This window comes from Heptranchias perlo, chromosome 7, assembly GCF_035084215.1.
Source record: "Heptranchias perlo isolate sHepPer1 chromosome 7, sHepPer1.hap1, whole genome shotgun sequence".
NCBI classification, from domain to species: Eukaryota; Metazoa; Chordata; class Chondrichthyes; order Hexanchiformes; family Hexanchidae; genus Heptranchias; species Heptranchias perlo.
In genome coordinates, this window is record NC_090331.1 from 37905039 (window position 1) to 37926741 (window position 21703).

At 42.9% G+C, this 21703-nt stretch overlaps 1 long non-coding RNA gene across 1 annotated transcript; it reads left to right on the forward strand.

Moving 5' to 3' along the window:
• The first annotated feature begins 9194 nt into the window (after nt 1-9194).
• On the forward strand, nt 9195-13304 carry LOC137323286 (uncharacterized). Its single transcript, XR_010963335.1, has 3 exons — nt 9195-9778; nt 12470-12543; nt 13031-13304. It is a non-coding gene; the product is annotated as an uncharacterized lncRNA (long non-coding RNA).
• Nucleotides 13305-21703: the final 8399 nt, after the last annotated feature.

The following is a 21703-nucleotide window of genomic DNA, read 5'->3' on the forward strand; positions in this document are numbered from 1 at the left end:
AGCAAATCATTTATATTATATTGTACAAATAATTCAAGTGACCACTTTAGTTTAATGCTGCTCCCTCCCAATCACCCCAATGAACGCAATTTTGAAATATTTTGGAGACAGATACACAGAACAGTACATTTAGAGGTTCACCCCACATCTACTCATGTTATCCATCTCTCACCATTATTCTGATCGCCTTTTGTGATGGCCAATCTGGTGATTCGAGTAATCTAAGAAAATGAGAATGTCCACAGCGCTTTGCCTAAAGATGTTTTAGTCCATCAATGAGGCAATGCCATTAGCCAGTTTGAGAGATCAAACCAAAGGATATCAACCGCAATCACAGTTGCAATCATTCAGTATTATTGATGACGCAAACATATGCCATTGTCATAGTGTCATTCTGTACAAATTTATCATTACTTGTTTACTCTTGTACTCCATGCCCTTATTTATAAAACCCAAAATGTTGTTGGCCATCTTTATGGTTCTATTTACCTACACTCACACTTCCAGGGAATTATGGCTCAGGATTTCCTGAAAACTTGCACAGAAAGAACGGCGTCATTATGGCTTAATATCAATGTTTTGCACAAAAGAATGAGGAAACTAGGACATAAGTGACTTACGTCCATTTTTAAGCTAAGCCCGAATTTCCTCAATCTTTTGTGCTGATTAAATGAAATTCCCTCAGAAATCCTCCGCCACTCATTAACATAGCTCTTCCCCCCATGGAAAAGACCAGAGAACGCCGAGATAGAGATGCGAGGGATATAGCGAGAGGGCTACTGGGTGGGAAAAGTGGCCACTGATGATGGACTGGAAAGAGTAGAAAATACCCCATATCAACAGAACAGTGGACGCATATTGGGATATATGGCTGACGGTGATCACAGTGATAGGTTATGGCAAGGTCATGTAGGGATTTGAAACTGAGGATGTTGAAGTCATTTCACTGGGGCATATGGAGCCAATGAATCTCAGCAAGGAAGAGGTGATGGGAATTTTGAATTTTGAGTAGGTGAGGGCATGGGTCATGGCATTCTGAATGAATTATGATTTGTGGAGGGATGATGCTGGCTAGGAGAGTGTTGGAGATGTCAACCCTCAAGTAATGAAAGTATGGATTAAGGTTTTGTCAGCTGTGTGGAGAGAGGTAAAAGTGGAGTTGGCAATGTTATAGAGGTGAAAGAAGACAGTTTGGGCAATGGAAGTCGATGTGGTGAGGAAGGTCAGCTCGAGGTTGTGTAGCACAACAGGTTTCTGCTTGGTTCTGCACCTCCTAACTTAGCCTGCGGTGGCAGTTGAAGAGGCAAAGCCAGAGGCATGATGGTGTTGGAGGGAGCTTTGGTTTTCTTGAGATTAAACTGGAGAAAATTTCAACAATTCTTAGTATCTTAGTTCTCTACAAGTATGAAATGAAAATCAGTACAGTGGTCAACAGGGTCACTTTTATGCAACTCCTGTTAGCTGAATCAAGACCAGTAGTGATATAGGTCTACTTTCATGTGGTCTGCCTGCCCACCCAGCCAAGTAATGAAACATGAGTCCTAAAATAAAAACATTTAAAATAGATAACATTATTATCTAATTTTTTGACAGCTTCCCTCTTTTTCCAGGACAGGGATATTAAATTAATTGAAGGGTTATAAATGCTGCCTATCTTCAGATCCCGTTCTTGATTCTGCATCACCAGAAAACCTCTAATCTAACCTAGTCCCATTAGGAATGTAATTTTTTTCCCCCACTGGTGATCCACTTCACTTCTCCCTTTATCCACAGAAAAGCTCCACTACAGTTATAACTTGCAACCTACACACATAGATCCACTGTGGTACAGAGACTTTGTCTAGCTCTCAGTCATACTGCTGAATGGGATAGTGGCCTAGATACTAGTAAATGAGAAGTCTGCAACCAGTATTAAGGGATATGGGCCAAAGGCAGGTATATGGAGCTAGACCACAGATCAGCCATGATCTTATCAAATGGCAGAGCAGGCACGAGGGGCTGAATGGCCTACTCCTGTTCCTATGTTCCTAGTTGCAAAGACTATCCAACTGAAAAAGCTGAGAGAAAATTTCTGAATAAAACAGAAATCATGTAGTTAAGGAACCCTGCTGAATTTCAATGCTGACACAGAGCTCTGAATCTGTGTACACAATGGCTTTAACGCAATCAGCAGCAGTTTTATTTTAAGCATTTCATCCACAGTTTCGATGTCTGTAACATGGTTTACGTTTTTCTTTGGTTGTTTGCGATATAAAAAAATTAAGTCTTAACCAGCCAAATAAAATGATGAGGGTACTGACCAGTAAATCTGATTATATTTCTACGGATCTGTTCCTTTTGGCTACACACATAATTAACTTTATGAATTTATATCAATTGCATTATTATTCTTAAAATGAATTTTTCTGTGTTAACTCTTTTCATTTAACTCCCCAAATGCCCGAGAGAATTGAAGCAAGAAATTACTGTCGGTGATAAAAGTAGAGGGACAACATGTTCATATTTATTTTAAATTGATTAATGCTTCTGTTTAAATAGCAAACAGAGAAATGTTATAAGAACACCTTAAAGCATTTGTCCACTATTATCGCTGGCAGCAGAGCTGGATTAAGAATTCCTAGGGCCCTAGGCATCAAGAACATTTAGGCCCCACTGCACCCTCATTCCCACCCAATAAACCACAAAAGTATAGTAAAATACACGAAGACATAGGCCCATAGAATGTTTACGCATTGCATTAATAATGAAACAAAACATATTACAATATACTACGCTAAAATGAAACCTAAATCATATCTTAAATGAAACATATTTGCACAGGGCCCCATATTTGGCTCATAAGCCCGTGCATTAATTCACCCATGGCTGACAGTAATCAACCAGGGGTTGCCGCTGCTGACTACTATGGAGTGAAAATGTGTTTCTGTGGCGATCAGCTGAGTCTGAGATTGGGCTCGACTGCTATGCCTTTCAGGGTTGAATGATCTGTTGCACTCACTGTCTGTGCTCACACACGAAGTATGGCCACTTGGGTGAGGTACTAGAGGACTGGTGATGCCTCTAGAACTAGCCACCAGTAAAAGATAGCACTCATAGAAGAGGAGAGTAGAAAATTAGAATTTTACTAGTGTTTTGGGGATAGAATTTCTTGATTCTGTCCATTTTTGTGTGAAAACTGTAAATTAGTGGCCTTGATAATTTGCTTTTCTTTGAGTAATTTTTTTTCCCTTTTAGAAAGCCTGAGTTCATAAATGTAGTTTCCACCAGTGCTACTACAGAATGGCTGCAGCTTTGATAACTCAGCAATATTTTTCATGTGGCTGATCATATCATTGCACAGCATCATTTTAATCATCAAATATTTAATGGAGAAGTCAAAGCCATTGTTCTGGGTCAGAGTATGGGAGAAATAATGACATTCAAGGACCTTAGAGACAAAAGGAAGGTCAGAAATGGGTTGGTTGTTGGAAAAGATAGAAGGGTCACGGGTGGATTTTTTTGAGAAGCAGAGTGATGACAGCAGTTTTGAAAGGGAGAAAGATGGTGCCTGAGAAAAGTAAACCTTGGTAAAAGAAAGAGAAAAGTGGAAAATTACCAGCACAGCCCAAATGCACGTATGAGTCCTGCCAATGTGGGAGTGTTAATAGTTCATGATTTCTGATGAAAGGTCATCGACCTGAAATGTTAACTGCTTCTCTCTGCACAAGATGCTGCCCGACCTGCTGAGTGTTTTCCAGCCTTTTCTGTTTTTATTTCAAATTTCCTACACCCGCAGTATTTTGCTTTTGTGGGAGTGTAAATGACCCTGTGCTTTTCTTCCTTTAATTACATAGAGTTACATAGCATGTACGGCACAGAAACACGTCATTTGACCCAACTGGTCCATGTCGGTGTTTATGCTCCACATGAGCTTCCTCCTTCCCTACTTCATCTAACCCTATCAACATATCCTTCTATTCCTTTCTCCCTGATGTATTTATCGAGCTTCCCCTTAAATACATCTATGCTAGTCGCCTCAACTATCCTTGTGGTAATGAGTTCCACATTCTAACCACTCTCTGGGCAAAGAAGTTTCTCCTGACTTCCCTATTGGATTTATTAGTGACTATCTTATATTTATGGCCCCTAGTTCGGGTCTCTCCTGCAAGTGGAAACATCTTCTCTACGTCTACCCTATCAAATCCTTTCATAATCTTAAAGACATCTATCAGGTGACCCTTCAGTCTTCTCTTTTCTAGAGAAAAGAACCGCTGCCTGCTCAATCGTTCTTGATAGATAGAACCTCTCAGTTCTGATATCATCCTAGTAAATCTTTTTTGCACCTTCTCCAGTGCCTCTATAGCCTCTTCATAATATGGAGGCCAGAACGGTTCACAGTGCTTCGTGTGGTCTAACCAAGTTTCTATACAAGTTTAATATAACTTGTCGGCTTTTCAAATATATCCCTCTAGAAACAAACCTGTGCTTGGTTTGCTTTTTTTTATGGCTTCATTAACCTGCGTCGCTACTTTTAGTGATTTGTGCATCTGGAGCCCAGATCCCTCCGCTCCTTTACCCCATTTTGACTCTTATTATCCAAGCGGTATATGGCCCCCTTTATTCTTCCTACCAAAAATGTAATACCTCACACTTATCTATATTGAAATTCATTTCCATTGCCAATTACATTGTTTTTTATTCGCTCATGGGATGTGGGCGTCGCTGGCGAGGCCGGCATTTATTGCCCATCCTAATTGAGAAGGTGGTGGTGAGCCGCGTTCTTGAACCGCTGCAGTACGTGTGGTGATGGTTCTCCCACAGTGCTGTTAGGAAGGGAGTTCCAGGATTTTGACCCAGCGACGATGAAGGAACGGCGATATATTTCCAAGTCAGGATGGTGTGTGACTTGGAGGGCAACGTGCAGGTGGTGTTGTTCCCATGTGCCTGCTGCTCTTGTCCTTCTAAGTGGTAGAGGTCGCGGGTTTGGGAGGTGCTGTCGAAGAAGCATTGGCAAGTTGCTGCAGTGCATCCTGTGGATGGTATACACTGCAGCAACTGTGCGCCGGTGGTGAAGGGAGTGAATGTTTAGGGTGGTGGATGGGGTGCCAATCAAGCGGGCTGCTTTGTCCTGGATGGTGTTGAGCTTCTTGAGTGTTGTTGGAGCTGCACTCATCCAAGCAAGTGGAGAGTATTCCATCACACTCCTGACTTGTGCCTTGTAGATGGTGGAAAGGCTTTGGGGAGTCAGGAGGTGAGTCACTCACTGCAGAATACCCAGCCTCTGACCTGCTCTTGTAGCCACTGTATTTACAGGGCTGGTCCAGTTAAGTTTCTGGTCAATGGTGACCCCCAGGATGTTGATGGTGGGGGATTCGGCGATGGTAATGCCGTTGAATGTCAAGGGGTGGTGGTTAGACTCTCTCTTGTTGGAGATGGTCATTGCCTGGCACTTGTCTGGCGCGAATGTTAATTGCCACTTATCAGCCCAAGCCTGGACGTTGTCCAGGTCTTGCTGCATGCGGGCTCGGACTGCTTCATTATTTGAGGGGTTGCGAATGGAACTGAACACTGTGCAATCATCAGCGAACATCCCCATTTCTGACCTTATGATGGAGGGAAGGTCATTGATGAAGCAGCTGAAGATGGTTGGGCCTAGGACACTGCCCTGAGGAACTCCTGCAGCAATGTCCTGGGACTGAGATAATTGGCCTCCAACAACCACTGCCATCTTCCTTTGTGCTAGGTATGACTCCAGCCACTGGAGAGTTTCCCCTTGATTCCCATTGACTTCAATTTTACTAGGGCTCCTTGGTGCCACACTCAGTCAAATGCTGCCTTGATGTCAAGGGCAGTCACTCTCACCTCACCTCTGGAATTCAGCTCTTTTGTCCATGTTTGGACCAAGGTCTGGAGAGGTCTGGAGCCGAGTGGTCCTGGAGGAACCCAAACTGAGCATCGGTGAGCAGGTTATTGGTGAATAAGTGCCGCTTGATAGCACTGTCGACGACACCTTCCATCACTTTGCTGATGATTGAGAGCAGACTGATGGGGCGGTAATTGGCCGGATTGGATTTGTCCTGCTTTTTATGGACAGGACATACCTGGGCAATTTTCCACATTGTCGGGTAGATACCAGTGTTGTAGCTGCACTGGAACAGTTTGGCTAGAGGCGCAGCTAGTTCTGGAGCACAAGTCTTCAGCACTATAGCTGGGATGTTGTCGGGGCCCATAGCCTTTGCTGTATCCAGTGCACTCAGCTGTTTCTTGATATCACGTGGAGTGAATCGAATTGGCTGAAGACTGGCTTCTGTGATGGTGGGGATATTGGGAGGAGGCCGAGATGTATCATCCACTCGACACTTCTGGCTGAAGATGGTTGCAAACGCTTCAGCCTTGTCTTTTGCACTCACGTGCTGGGCTCCGCCATCATTGAGGATGGGGATGTTTGCAGAGCCTCCTCCTCCCGTTAGTTGTTTAATTGTCCACCACCATTCACGACTGGATGTGGCAGGACTGCAGAGCTTTGATCTGATCCGTTGGTTGTGGAATCGCTTAGCTCTGTCCAAAGCATGTTGCTTCCGCTGTTTAGCATGCATGTAGTCCTGAGTTGTAGCTTCACCAGGTTGCCACCTCATTTCTAGGTACGTCTGGTGCTGCTCCTGGCATGCTCTTCTACACTCCTCATTGAACCAGGGTTGATCCCCTGGCTTGTTGGTAATGGTAGAGTGAGGACCATGAGGTTACAGATTGTGCTGGAATACAATTCTGCTGCTATCCCATTTAGCACGGTGGTAGTGCCACACAACACGTTGGATGGTGTCCTCAGTGCAAGGACTGGACTTCGTCTCCACGAGGACTGTGCGGTGGTCATTCCTACCAATAATGTCATGGACAGATACATTTGTGACAGGTAGATTGGTGAGGACGAGGTCAAGTAAGTTTTTCCCTCGTGTTGGTTCGCTCACCACCTGCCGCAGGCCCAGTCTGGCAGCTATGTCCTTCAGGACTCGGCCAACTCGGTCAGTAGTGGTGCTACCGAGCCACTCTTGGTGATGGACATTGAAGTCCCCCACGCAGAGTACATTCTGTGCCCTTGTTACCCTCAGTGCTTCCTCCAAGTGGTGCTCAACGTGGAGGAGGACTGATTCATCAGCTGAGGGAGGGCTGTAGGTGGTAATCAGCAGGAGGTTTCCTTGCCCATGTTTGACCTGATGCCATGAGATTTCATGCGGTCCAGTGTCAATGTTGAGGACTCCCAGGGCCACTCCCTCCTGACTGTATATCACTGTACCGCCACCTCTGGTGGGTCTGTCCTGCCGGTGGGACAGGACATAGCCAGGGATGGTGATGGAAGAGTCTGGGACGTTGGCTGAAAGGTATGATTCTGTGAGTATGGCTATGTCAGGCTGTTGCTTGACTCGTCTGTGGGACAGCTCTCCCAATTTTGGCACAAGTCCCCAGATGTTAGTGAGGAGGACTTTGCAGGGTCGACTGGGCTTGGTTTGCCGTGTCCATTCTGCAAGTTTATTAATGTCTTCCTATATTTTGTCGTAGTCCTCCTTGGTATCAACTATACCCCCCCCAATTTGGTGTCGTCTGCAAATATTGAAATTGTACTTACGATTCCCAAATCCAAATCATATATGTAAATGGTGAACAACAGTAGTCCCAGCACCGATCCCTGTGGAACACCACTTCCCACCTTTTGCCGGTCTGAGCAACTACCTTTAATCCCTACTCTGTTTTCTGTTTTGTAGCCAGCTTGCTATCCATTCTGCTACTTGTCCCCTGACTCCACATGCTCCGTTAACGGTGGAATTTCCTGTATACGACAGTAAAAGACTGAAACAAGAACTGACAATATGAAACCCAGCAAACCAGGCCATTGAGAGTGGAGTTAATGTTTCAGGCATCGCACTTCATCAGGACTAGTTAAACTTAACTTGTGACTTTTCTCACAGCTGCAGCCTGAGTAGAATGGGCCTATACTTCTTCTGGAGTTTAGAAGAATGAGAGGTGATCTCATTGAAACATATAAGATTATGAGCGGGCTTGACAGGGTGGATGCTGAGAGATTGTTTCCCCTAGGCTAAAGATTCTAGAATCTCTAGCCAGGAAAAAACACAGGATACGGGGTCAGCCATACATGACTGAGATGAGGAATTTCTTCATGCAGAGGGTTGTGAATCTTTGGAATTCTCTACCTCAGAGGGCTGTGGATGCTGAGTCATTGAATATATTCAAGGCTGAGATAGATGGATCCTAGGGGAATCAAGGGATATGGGGATCCGGCAGGAAAGTGGAGTTGAGGTCGAAGATCAGCAATGATCTGATTGAATGGCGGAACAGACTCGATGGGCCATACGGCCTACTCCTATTTCTTATGTTCTTGCTGAGTGTTTCCAGCATTTTCTGTTTTTATTTGAGATTTCCAGCATCTGCAGTATTTTATTTGTTGTTGTGGTAAAGACTGGAATCTTTGATTGAAACCCATGAAAAAAGACAGGGTTGCCCCAGTGTCAAGAACCCCAAAATCCTACTAATGCTACCAATTTTTTTTTTGCCACACCCTATCACAACCAAATTAAACCAAAATCCCATTGTTCTCATCCACTAGGCACTTCAGACCTTGCAGTGCCCACCAGTCGTAGAAAGCCTCAAGTGTACCAGCAGACACCACATGCTCCTTCTCCAGGGCCACCCCGGCTCAGAGAATGCCGCAGAATAGAAGCAGTCAGAGTGACTGCCCCAAGGGCCGGGCAAGACAGGCAGACAATCAGAACGACCAGCCCCACAGGCCAGTCTAGCCTGGACCTATGGATGATCACCTTGGCCAGGCAGGGTCAGGAGCAGACCAGCGAGGAAATCCTCCAACTTGCCCACACGCCCTCCTCACCGGGCGGCCAAAGATCAGCAGCGTGTAAAGACTGGTTTCTGCCGCAGTTCATAGCATTCCAATCACATCGACACCTACTGGAGAGCTGTAGAACTGCAGGATCATTGTTAGGCTGGGGGAAGATGCATTCTAGAAACGATATCAGTCAAAAGTCTCTCCTATAAATCACGAAATAATTTACAATAAATAAAAAATATTTATTATATTGGAAGAGGGAGATAATATTATTGTTAGTGAATGGAAACTGTGAAACCATTTCCATTTGATGAAACCCACCCCCCCCCTCCCCCCTTACAGCAGATGGACTCTCCCGTTCCGACATTTTGTGCGGCGGTCGGTGAGCTCCGACCTCAGTTTGAAATGTCTACGGTTCTAGGCGGTAACGGTTATCGGGGCGCGAGCGGGAGGGACGGTCGGTCGGTTATATCTGGCGGGTGGAGGAGGGGGTAGTAATGGCCCAGCGCAGGTCACGGTTTCATGAGGCTTCGGGGCCGATACTGCCGAATAAAGCTGGTATCGCGGATTTAATCGGTGGGCGACGCTGGGCAGCTGTGGGGTCGGAGGTCGCTCTTGCGACGTGTGATCAGCGGCTCCTCAACTGCTGGGCCCCGAGATCACCAGTAACCATTGGAAGCGATTCCCGGTGAACTCATAACTACCCGGGTCTGTAAACGAGAGTCGGGAATCGGTCAGCCTGAGCGGCCGACACGTGGGGAGTCGGTCGGAACGGCCTCCGCCTGGGCCCATGTTTCTAAAATCCAGTGAGCCGACGGAGGCAGCTGCTGAACCGGGGCTGGAGACTGAGGCTAGGAGGCGCGGGGTGTAGCTGGGCAGGGCAGAGCTCGGTCGGTCGCCTGGTGGGAGCTCTCAGACACGTGGTTACTTCTGATGGCGTTGCCTGTGGTAAGTGAGAGGATCGCAATGAGCCTGTACAGAGTAAAGCACATGTTTAATATTTCCTGCGATGTGGGTGATGCTGGAAAGTCAGTATTCGTTGTCCGTCTGAGGGCATTAAGTCAACCGCATGAGTTTGAACTCAAAAGCTTCTAACTCAATGTCCAGTAGTCAGCCACGTGGCTAATTGAATCCAGATGTGGCTTGTTTTATTTCTGAATAGTTAATGAAAAATGAGTAACCGACCCAGTCGTTGGGCATGTGATCTCAACACTCCGTACGGCCGATGTATTTTAATTTTTTTGTGCGTTTATCGGTAAAACGAAGAGAATATGTGAGTTTTAAAATCGTTGAGTGCTTTACTTTGGTTACTGAATGAAGTAGATGTCAATATAAAAATGTGAAGTACATTTACCTGTACTGTGTATATAACGCGGTTTCTACTCATTAGTGTATGTGGCTAAAACTAGGAGTAGTCACACCTATAGCTAATCAGCAATTTCTATTGGACAACACTGCTGTAGTTTGCTAGCCCAGTACCATGATTGCGAAGGTACATAGTAATTCTATAATAGTTAATCAATGGCATTGCATATTGGAGAGTTGCGACCAAGGGGGTAATATTAACCTAACCCGCCCGATGACAAACTGACGCGATCCGATCACATCTTACAACCCGACCGATGAAATGGAAACCGGGCAGGTTGTGTTAAAATGACCCCCAAGTGTAAACTTAGGTATGGGGGTTAGAGCAGAGATTCTTAAACTTTTTGCGAGTCCCCCGTAAAACAGGCAGTAAAGAATCGGCCGCCATTTGACACCCCGCCTGATTTTAGTTTTCATTGAAGTCCTTCTCCCCACCTCCCAGTTTGGGAATCTCTGGGTTAGAGCATGCGGGGATTATTTGGATAGGTTTTGGGTGTAAGTCATAAAAACTGCCCTTATTTTTATAGTTTGATTTTATATTTATGGATTAATAGCAAAATGATAGTTTAGGAACCTGAGGTATTGGGAAATGCAGAACTGAAGTGTTACCATGAGGGGGACCATGTAATAATTACATGGGCAGTTTCCATTATAAATGTGTAATAGATAAAATTGATGGTGTATGTAGCTTCAATTTTTTAATTTATATATGGACAGATATGGCATTTTCAGAAAAAACAGGAAAAACAAATAACTTATTAGATTTTTAGACTCTTAAGGGGATCAAGGGATAGGGGGATTGGGCGGGAAAGTGGAGTTGAAGTCGAAGATCAGCCATGATCTTATTGAATGGCGGAGCAGGCTTGAGGAGCCATGTGGCCTACTCCTGCTCTCTATTTCTTGTCCTTTTAGAACATAAGGCATTGCAGGAAAAGTCTAATTTCCCAGAAAGGGGTCTGGCTGTTTGTAAGCACTGTTTACCAGTCATTGTTGCTGGTTGCAAATGTTATAAGGAACCCTCCAGTCTAAAACTGACTTGTGAACTAACACAAGTTTGCATTGTACAACGGAGGGAAGATAAAATGGAAGATACCTACGGCTGGCCAGGTTTTGCTCAGTTTACTGGCTAGTATACACTAATTCCAACAAATTCAGTCTTCATGCACCACAGTTGCACCTGATTTAATTCATGTTAGTTGTGCAGAGTTGCACTATATGGAGAGAAAGATTACATTAATGTAAATGTATTTGCCAATATGTAACCAAAGCTGAATTTTTAAAATTAGTTTGCCACAATAGGTTGATTACAGCGGTAATGTTGCTGTTTGTTAAAAGGGCTGAGTGCACACAACCATGTTTTGCAATTTCATATTAAATATTTACTGACTGCCACTTGTTTGAAAATGGATTAGCTTTTTGGGGGTTGAGTCCCAGTTATTTAGAATTTATAACTACTGATTTTAATGCTGTATTGTACAAGTTTATTTCTGTAACACTTGGTTTCTTTTTTAAACTATATCTGTCTGTCATATAGCTTAAACTACTTTCTACCAATTGTAAACAATTTTACAACACCAAGTTATAGTCCAGCAATTTTATTTTAAATTCACAAGCTTTCGGAGGCTACCTCCTTCCTCAGGTGAACATCGTTCACCTGAGGAAGGAGGTAGCCTCCGAAAGCTTGTGAATTTAAAATAAAATTGCTGGACTATAACTTGGTGTTGTAAAATTGTTTACAATTGTCAACCCCAGTCCATCACCGGCATCTCCACATCATACTTTCTACCAGCCCTGGGCCCAGAGCAATTGGTACACCAATAAAAGCTTCAACATCTCCCTTTCCTACTTCTAGCACGTAAACTTCCGACATCCTCGTTCATGAAATCCCATCACTGCTTCACTCCACCAAACATCTGCAGTCTTCTACAGTTCGCTGCACTCTGGCCATTCTGTTCTACCATGTGTATCAGTCTCCTTTTCTCTCCCTCCATTCCTGCCTTGCTGCTTCTGTTTTTAAAAGCATTCTTGAAAAGCTACCTCTTCAATTCCTGTGGTCACACTCCATACCTTTTCTTCTACTTCCTGCACATATATCCTCCTTTTGTATAATCCTGGGGATATTCCTTACATGATAGGTACTACAAAAGTGTAAGTTAAGAATAATGTGAAAATACATGTGAATAATAAGACTATGTACTGGGGAATAATATAAATCTTAATAAATTGCAGTCATTTGGTTATATAGAATATTCAGGCTTTTTATCTTTTTTTTAGTCCTCTGAAGTTGCATCTGAAGATTAGTATCTTGGCTTTACTGAAAAGAACTTGTAATATAAGCAAAACAATGGGTAAGATTCAATATTTTCTGTATAGCAATTCTGATCTTGTAACTGGTTAATACAATTCTTAATGCAGATAAGTAATTGAAACTAACACAACCTTCTGTGAGACTGCTGACTCAGATAATGGAATTAATCATTGTGTTTTTTAAAGCTGTATAATTATACTGATATGTACAAGGAAAGAGAATTCTGCTCCAAGACTGAAGTCTCAAAATGGGCTATTATAGTTACTAACTACTTTCCAAGAATTTAATTCATCAATTGTCGTACAGCAGTTTTCTTTTGGGCTTTAAGATTGAGTTTTATTAAGTTTCCTCCCACAAAGGCATGCTTGTATTGTTATGCTTGCAAGCTTGTAAGAAATGGAGGTATATTAAGTGAATAGATGCTTTACAGTGGACTATATTTTTGTAAATAGTTCATCCTAATGCTTATTCATACATATGCTAATTATTCAGAATATTTATAAAAGATGTGTTCTGATATTTTACAGGTGTAGACCGTAAAGGCAGAGTGGTCATCAACAGCCTGCACCCTGGAAGTCTACAGAAGGGCATGATCATGGACTCAGCAAGCTTCTGTGTTGTCATGAATTGTCAAGCACTAAGAACTTATGTTTCATGATTGGACATTGCGATCTTGAGGAAACTTAACATTCTTGCATTTTTTAATTTCGCTATGTAAATTGCATTCTGAAAAATAATGGACTTTTAAAGCTGGAATTTGTAATATATCAGCTGAATCTAAATAAAATACTCTTGCCATTGTATGCTGATCTATCGTGCCTACCTGTCAAAATAAACTGTTTACTGATAGATTTTTGGACTCTTAAGGGAATCAAGGAATATGGGGATCGGGCGGGAAGGTGGAGTTGAGGTCGAGGATCAGCCATGATCTTACTGAATGGCGGAGCAGGTTTGAGGGGCTGCATGGTGTACGCCTGCTCCTATTTCCTTTGTTCTTATGTTTGAAATAACAGATGAGGGTGGTGCGGTTGATGTGTATATGGATTTTCAAAAGGCATTTGATAAAAAGTACCACATAATAAACTTGTTAGCAAAATTAAAGCCCATGGGATTAAAGGGACAGTGGCAGCATGGATACATAATTGGCTGAGGGGCAGAAAGCAGAGTAGTGGTAAACGGTTGTTTTTCAGACTGGAGAGAAGTAAACAGTATTGTTTCCCAGGGGTCAGTATTAGGACTACGGCTCTTTTTGATATGTTAATGACCTTGATTTGGGTATAGAGGATATAATTTCTAAATTTGCAGATGTCACGAAACTCGGAAATGTAGTAAACAATGTGGAAGATAGTAACAGACTTTAGGAGGATATACAGACTAGTGAAATGGGAACATGGCAGATAACATTTAACAGGTGTGAAGTGATACATTTTGGTAGGAAGAATGAGAGGCATTATAAACTAAATGGTACAATTTTAAAGGAGGTGCAGGAACAGAGACCTGGGGATACACAGACACAAATCTTCGAAGGTGACCGGACAAGTTGAGAAGGCTGTTCTTAACTTTTTTTTAAAAAAGCATATGGGATCTTGGGCTTTATTGATAGAGGCATAGAGTACAAAAGCATGGAAGTTATGATAAATCTTTATAAAACCCTGGTTAGGCCTTAGCTGGAGTATTGTGTTCAATTCTGGGCACACACTTTAGGAAGCATGTCAAGGCCTTAGAATGCGGGAGAGATTTACTAGAATGGTACACGGAATGAGGGACTTCAGTTATGTGGAGAAGCTGGGGTTCTCCTTAGAACAGAGAAGGTTAAGGGGACATTTGATAGAGGTGTTCAAAATCATGAATGGTTTTAATAGAATAAATAAGGAGAAACTTTCCAGTGGCAGAAGGGTTGGTAACCAGAGGACACAGATTGATGGTGGTCGGCAAAAGAGCCAGAGGTGACATGAAGCAGCAGGTTGTAATGCACTGCCTCAAAGGGTGGTGGAAGCAGATTCAATAGTAACTTTCAAAAGGGAATTAGATAAATGCTTGAAAGGAAAAAATTTAGAGCTATGCGGAAAGAACAGAGGAATGTAACTAATTGGATAGCTCTTTTGAAAAGCCGGCACAGGCACGATGGGCCGAATGACTGCCTCCTGTGCTGTACCTGCTATGATACTGCAAATGTTTTTCTTGTGTAATAACTATCTGCAGGTAATTCTAAATTAGACTTTTTGTATACATTTTTAAAAATTCTCATTTATTTTAGAAAAAGCTATACCTGTGGTCGTACAAATGAATTTTGTATCTATCCAGTTAGCCATTTCTTACTTGTCCACAACACTCTGCTAGGTAGTTCAAGCATATGGAGGAACATTAAGGAATGAACATAAAGAAAAGAACAGCTGGGAGAAAAGTGAAACTGGCTCATTCCCAGGAGAATAAAGGGGACTTAACTTGAATGCTGAACAGTGGTTAAAATAGAAATTTCCATCAAAATCCAAACAAATGCCTGACTTGAAGAACACACTTTTACTTCCAATTTAAGCCAATCTCGTATATTGAACATGATCATGTCATGAGTTGTGTTATGATTACAAGTTTGTGTAATTGCTGTTTGTCAGCTGAATGGAGGCCATTTCTAAACAGTTCGCAGCAAAAAGCATCTATTTGGAGTAAAGGTACTGCCAATTTGGAAATTTACCCTGCTGCCAATGAGAAAAATTTTCACTTGTCATTTGGCAAAGTAATCTGCAGCTGACTTCTCTCCACAAGTATTGGTTTTGATCTCAGACCAGTTAGTAATGTTAAATAATAACTTAATGTAATGGAGATAATAATCATAAGTGGACAAGAAGTCTAGGGAGAGTACATTTTGTTTGAAATCAAAAGTAACATTCAAGTTGGGTCTCACTGGTAAGCTGTTTTGGGTATGTCATGGAGTGGGGGTGTGGAGCAACAAGAAGGAAAGTATTTTGCCTGGAGTTGTTCTATAGGAAACCATGGGGGCTACAATTTCCAACTGGCTTGAGTTGTAGGCCACTGGGAAATCTGCATCCCTATATGGGTGTGTGGTGTCCCATGGTACTCACCATTCATGACATAAGAGCAAGTAGGGAGACTTAACTCAAGGATCTACATGCAAATAAGAATGGCATCAAAGTATCACTTTACTCTTTAGAAAGGGAGTACTTTGAACAAGACTCCCAAGTTCATTGCTATAAAGTTGTGATTCATGGCTAGTTAGGAACAATACATAACTGGTTACATTGTTGGTATTGCTATGCACTTTAGGCTGTGAAACTAAACTGAAGTATGGCCCCTTTCTGGCATTTTTCCATTTCTACTGTCACTTTTCTGTGCTCTGGAAGCAACCTTGCACCCTATCATGTTTTCTGTAATTACCAGTAGTGAAATTCCTATTTCATTAGATGCTAATGAACTGATTATCAGTCTCATCAAAATTTAGAAATTTCCCACTTTAGGCTCTACTTGACTTTTTCACTGGCATACAGTTTTTTTCCCCAAACATTTGCCAGTTGAAAGTTTTAAGCAGTGATATAGGATAGCTCTTTTTGTTTTTTAAAAAAAGTAATGTATTTATATGAAAATTAAAACTTGATTGCCTTATGTTTTGCCAGCATAAAAATGGCTGGTGCTGGTACAATTAAAAATGCAAGCACATCAATTTCAATCAGCAATGACCTCATTTAGCATGCATGAGTGAATAGTATTGGACTCCAAAGGACAAAGTCGACATGGGCTGTATGGTGTGATTTTTCCACCTGTTCACTTCTGCTGCAGTAGAGTATCAACTATGGTGCTTGGTTTTGGTGGTTACAGGCTCGTATTTGAATGAACAGACCAGAATATGCTGAAGACTGGAACTCTAAGGCAGGGGTATGCCACCTGCAACCTCTAGCTCAAAGTCCAGACAACAGTCCTATTTGCACTTATATTTCTTATTTGCTGATTTATATTGAAACGCTCCTTATCCTTCTCGACCTTTCTGCAGCCTTTGACACAATTGACCACACCATCCTCCTCTAACACCTCTCCTCGTTCGTCCAGCTGGGTGAGACTGCGCTTGCCTGGTTCCATTCTTATCTATCCAGTCGTAGCCAGAGAATCACCCGCAATGGCTTCTCTTCTCGCTCCTACACCGTTACCTCTGGAGTCCCCCAAGGAGCAATCCTTGGCCTCCTATTTCTCATCTACGTGCAGCCCCTCAGCAACATCACCCACCTTCCATAAACTTGAGCTCATCCAAAACTGCTGCCCGTATCCTAACTCACACCAAGTCCCGTTCACCCATCATCCCTGTGCTCGCTGACCTACATTGTCTGGGACCGCCACGATTTGAAAATTCTCATTCTTGTTTTCAAATCCTTGCATGGCCTCGCCCCTCCCTATCTCTGTAACCTCCTCCAAGGTTCTCTCTAATTTTTTTCGGCCATGTGCGGAATGAATTTGGGTTTGTGTGCGCCTCCTTAAAAAAAATCACAACTTTAAATAGAACACCTTTTTAGAAAACATTATTCAGGGTATATAACACAAAGAACAAATGTACAAAATAATGGATAATTGTAACAACTTAATGTTATATTGGCTGATAAATTTATATAATTCATGATATGGGTTTCTTAAGTTGCACTAGGATTGAGCAGACCAGTCTCGTTATATTTTATTAAAAACTATATGATGGGAACGAGTCCTATCAGCTTTTTGTTGAATCATCTTAATGACTGATTCAAACAGAAATAAGTTGTGTGCAATCAGAATTTTTAAATTGAGTCAGAAATACAAAACAGCTGTCAAGTCAGTCAGTGTGAATTTGGGGATAGGGAACAGTTTAATTCAAGCTCTCCCCTCCCCCTCTCCATTGAATCCTCAGCAGGATTTTTAAAAATATTGCATTCCAATTGAACATCTTGCAGGTCTCATTAGTTTTGGCTGCCTCTTTGTACAGGGCCCTCATTTGATTGGGTGGAGATGCCTGGTCTATGATTAGGTGGAGTTGCCCGGTCTGTGATTGGCCACCGACAAACGCATCGGTTTTGATTTTACTTCCTGGTCTGGTTTCCACACAGCCAATCAGCTGCTCGCTGACTGCAAGTTGTTGTGTCACACTGGTCATAAATCAGAAGACCAAAATCTATTAGTATTTGCAACTTGAGATGTGAGCAAATTAATGGAAACATGGATTTAAACAGAAGTAATCTTAATCGACCTGGTACTTGCATATGTAGCCCAAGAAACAAAAGCTTGGAAGTGCCTGCTCTTAGGCATAGTAGCACTAGTAGAAAGTAACTTAAAATGCAGTTTGTAAGAGAAAGTCAGGAAAAGAAATGAAAGTCTTAGTGACTGTTCTCTGAATGATAATGATGTTGAAGTGGCACAAAATTCCCAATCTAATCTAGTAACATAGGGTTGAAAAATGACTAGTGAAATAGGACATATTGCAGGATTAGCCAGTGGTCAGTGCACATGTGCCATGAAGTATGATGTTGCAATTTGGAAGAACAAAGGAATCTTGTTGAGAATGCTCTTAGCCCATTTTTGGTCAAAACTGCAGTAGATAGCTTGAAGTCAAGTGGGTCTACGTTTGCTGTCTGCACAGCATGCCTGGAATTTCCTCCGAGGGTGTAACCTGGAAGTTAGGCCCAAAAATGCGGCCGTTATGCCGATATCAAGTTATGCTCAAATTTCCTGTGAATCTCATTAGAACATGGCCGAAAGTAAAATGGATGTAAATTAGCCCAAGGTAAGTGCCAAACTCACGTCATATATTTTTTAAATATGAAAATTAAGTTTCAACTCATTTAACCATTCATCAGCATGTTTGTAAACCTACAATCAGGGAAGCTTTTCAATTTTTAATGTGACTAATACTGATACTATAAATATATATTCAAAGAAAAGAAAATACAGCGCAGGTCTGTGAGGTTACTTTTTTTAACGCTCAAAAAATAGCACTAAAACACCAGGAGAATGACTTTCCTGCTGCGCCTGAAAATCTGGTCGTAAATTTATGAGAGCCTCTGAGGAAGTGTGATTACAGAAAACTCGTGTATAAGGCTCTATAACTTGAGCGATCAATAGATGATTGTAAAAGATCCATAATTGCAGCAAGACCGGTTCTGTGCCTGTGAAATTAAAGGAAAAACAGCATGAAATCATTCCAGTTATCGAAATGCCGAAGTTCCACAATAACTTCCATTTATATAGTGCCTTTAATGTTTAATAAAAAAAAGTCCCAAGGCACCTCACGAATGGAGATAGGGAAGTAGACGCCAAGCCAAAGAGCGAAATAGTAGGAAGAATGACAGAAACACTAATTGAAAAGATGGGTTTTGAAAAGCTTTAAAAGGAGAAAAAAGTGGAGAGGCAAAGGGGTTTTGGGACAGAATTTGCAGAGTGAGACCTAGGTAGCCGAAGGCACTGCCAACCACCAATGGAGGGGGGACACACAAAAGGCCAGAGTCAAAGGACCGAAGGGTATGAGAGAGGAATATAGGGCTGGAGGAGGTTGCAGAGATCGGGTGGGACAAAGCTGCTGCGGGATTTGAAGGTGAGGTTGAGAAATTTAAATTTAAAACACTGAGAAAACATGTACATTATGGAGGACTGGTGATGGGTGAGTGAACAGGAAATGGGTGGCTTAGTTTTAGACAAGTTGGAGTTTGTAGAGAGTAATGGGGCCAGAAAGGAGAGCACTGGAATAGTCAAATCAATTGGAAACTAAAGCATGGGTCCTGTAGATGAGGGGCTGAGTTAGAAGTGCAGGTAGAAATTGGCCATCTTGTTGATGGAGAGGATGTAGGGTTTGAAGCTCAGTTCAGAGTTGAATAGGAAGCAAAGATTTTGTATGGTCTAGTTCAGCTTAAGTGGGTGGGTACTACATGAAGACACTAAGCTTTGATGTTGAACAGTTAATAGTGAAGGCCTTCAATGAATTCTCATGCAGTACAAAGAATGATGACCACCTTAAGTCTTGTTTAGAATTTGTATATCAAGGTTACCACTGAACTAAGCATGTAATCAGTTGCTGCCTCAGTCTTTTGCAGTATACCAGATAATTCTTCTGCACTTTAATGCCATTGAGGTGCTGTGGGAAAATCTGAATGTGACATGATAATATAGAAATTTATTCTGAAATAATGCATCAGCTTGTCATAGTCAGGAAGTTAAACTGTGGGAATGAAGCTAGGAGACACTAGATCAAACTAGTAAATGGTGATTTTAGGGCTGATCAGGAAGTTCTTTTTTCCATACAAAGAGTGAACAACATATGGAATAAACTTCCAGGTAGAGTAGTGGAAGCAAAAACCCTGGAATCATTTAAGGAACAATAAGATGCTACAATGAGGGAAGGATCAAGTGAGATGGACTGAGTGAGATGGACTGAATGGTTTTCCTTATCCATAATTATCTTGCGACCATGTCGTTTATTCAACTTTCTATTCATGCTGCCATATTTCCTGTAACATCCAGTGCATTAATTTTATCAACAAACTTCTATGCGGGACCTTATTAAAAGCCTTTTAAAATCTATATCTGATGATGTGGAGATGCCGGTGATGGACTGGGGTGGACAGATGTAAAGACTTGCACAACACCAGGTTAAATCACAAGCTTTCGGAGCTTTCCTCCTTCGTCAGGTGAGTGAAGGGTTCTAAAAACGCATAGCATATATAGTCAAGAGAACAATGCCTGGTGATTACAGATAATCTTTCCAACTGCCCCCTATCACATCTCGGCTGGGAGATGATCACAGCAATCAAAGGAGTCGTTGGCGTTCAGACAGGTTAGCCACGGAAAACATTACATCCCAGTATACTGAATACAGAATGGGTCAGATCACAAAGGCAGAGAGAGAAAGAGACCTGAAAGGCAGAGAGAGAGAGAGAATGTCCAGTTGCATTAAAAACAGATAACTTTTTTTTGCTGGTGGGGTTACATGTAGCGTGACATGAACCCAAGATCCCGGTTGAGGCCATCCTCATGGGTGCGAACTTGGCTATCAATTTCTGCTCGACGATTTTGCGTTGTCGTGTGTCTCGAAGGCCGCCATGGAGAATGCTTACCCGAAGATCGGAGGCTGAATGTCCTTGACTGCTGAAGTGTTTCCTGACTGGGAGGGAACCCTCCTGTCTGGCGATTGTTGTGCGGTGTCCGTTCATCCGTTGTCATAGTGTCTGCATGGTCTGTCACAGGAGTATGAACCATGTACCTGGTGGGTGGTGTCCTCTCGTGTGATGGTGGTATCTGTGTCGATGATCTGGCATGTCTTGCAGAGTTTGCCGTGGCAGGGTTGTGTGGTGTCGTGGACGCTGTTCTCCTGAAAGCTGGGTAATTTGCTGCGAACGATGGTCTGTTTGAGGTTAGGTGGCTGTTTGAATGCGAGTAGTGGAGGCGTGGGGATGGCCTTAGCGAGGTGTTTGTCGTCATCGATGATATGTTGAAGGCTGCGAAGAACATGGCGTAGTTTCTCCGCTCCGGGGAAGTACCGGACGACGAAGGGTACTCTGTTGGTTGTGTCCTGTGTTTGTCTTCTGAGGAGGTCAATGCGATTTTTCGCTGTGGCCCGTCGGAACTGTCGATCGACGAGTCGAGCGTCTTATCCCATTCTTACGAGGGCGTCTTTCAGCGTCTGTAGGTGTCCATCGCGTTCCTCCTCGTCTGAGCAGATCCTGTGTATTCGCAGGGCCTGTCTACGTCAAAGAGGCCATCCCCTATGGACAGGCCCTGCGAATACACAGGATCCCCACGCCTTCACTACTCGCATTCAAACAGCCACCTAACCTCAAACAGACCATCGTTCGCAGCAAATTACCCAGCTTTCAGGAGAACAGCATCCACGACACCACACAACCCTGCCACGGCAAACTCTGCAAGACATGCCAGATCATCGACACGGATACCACCATCACACGAGAGGACACCACCCACCAGGTACATGGTTCATACTCCTGTGACTCGGCCAACGTTGTCTACCTCATACGTTGCAGGAAAGGATGCCCCGGAGCATGGTACATCAGCGAGACCATGCAGACACTGCGACAACGGATGAACGGACACCGCACAACAATCGCCAGACAGGAGGGTTCCCTCCCAGTCGGGGAACACTTCAGCAGTCAAGGACATTCAGCCTCCGATCTTCGGGTAAGCGTTCTCCAAGGCGGCCTTCGAGACACACAACGCAAAATCGT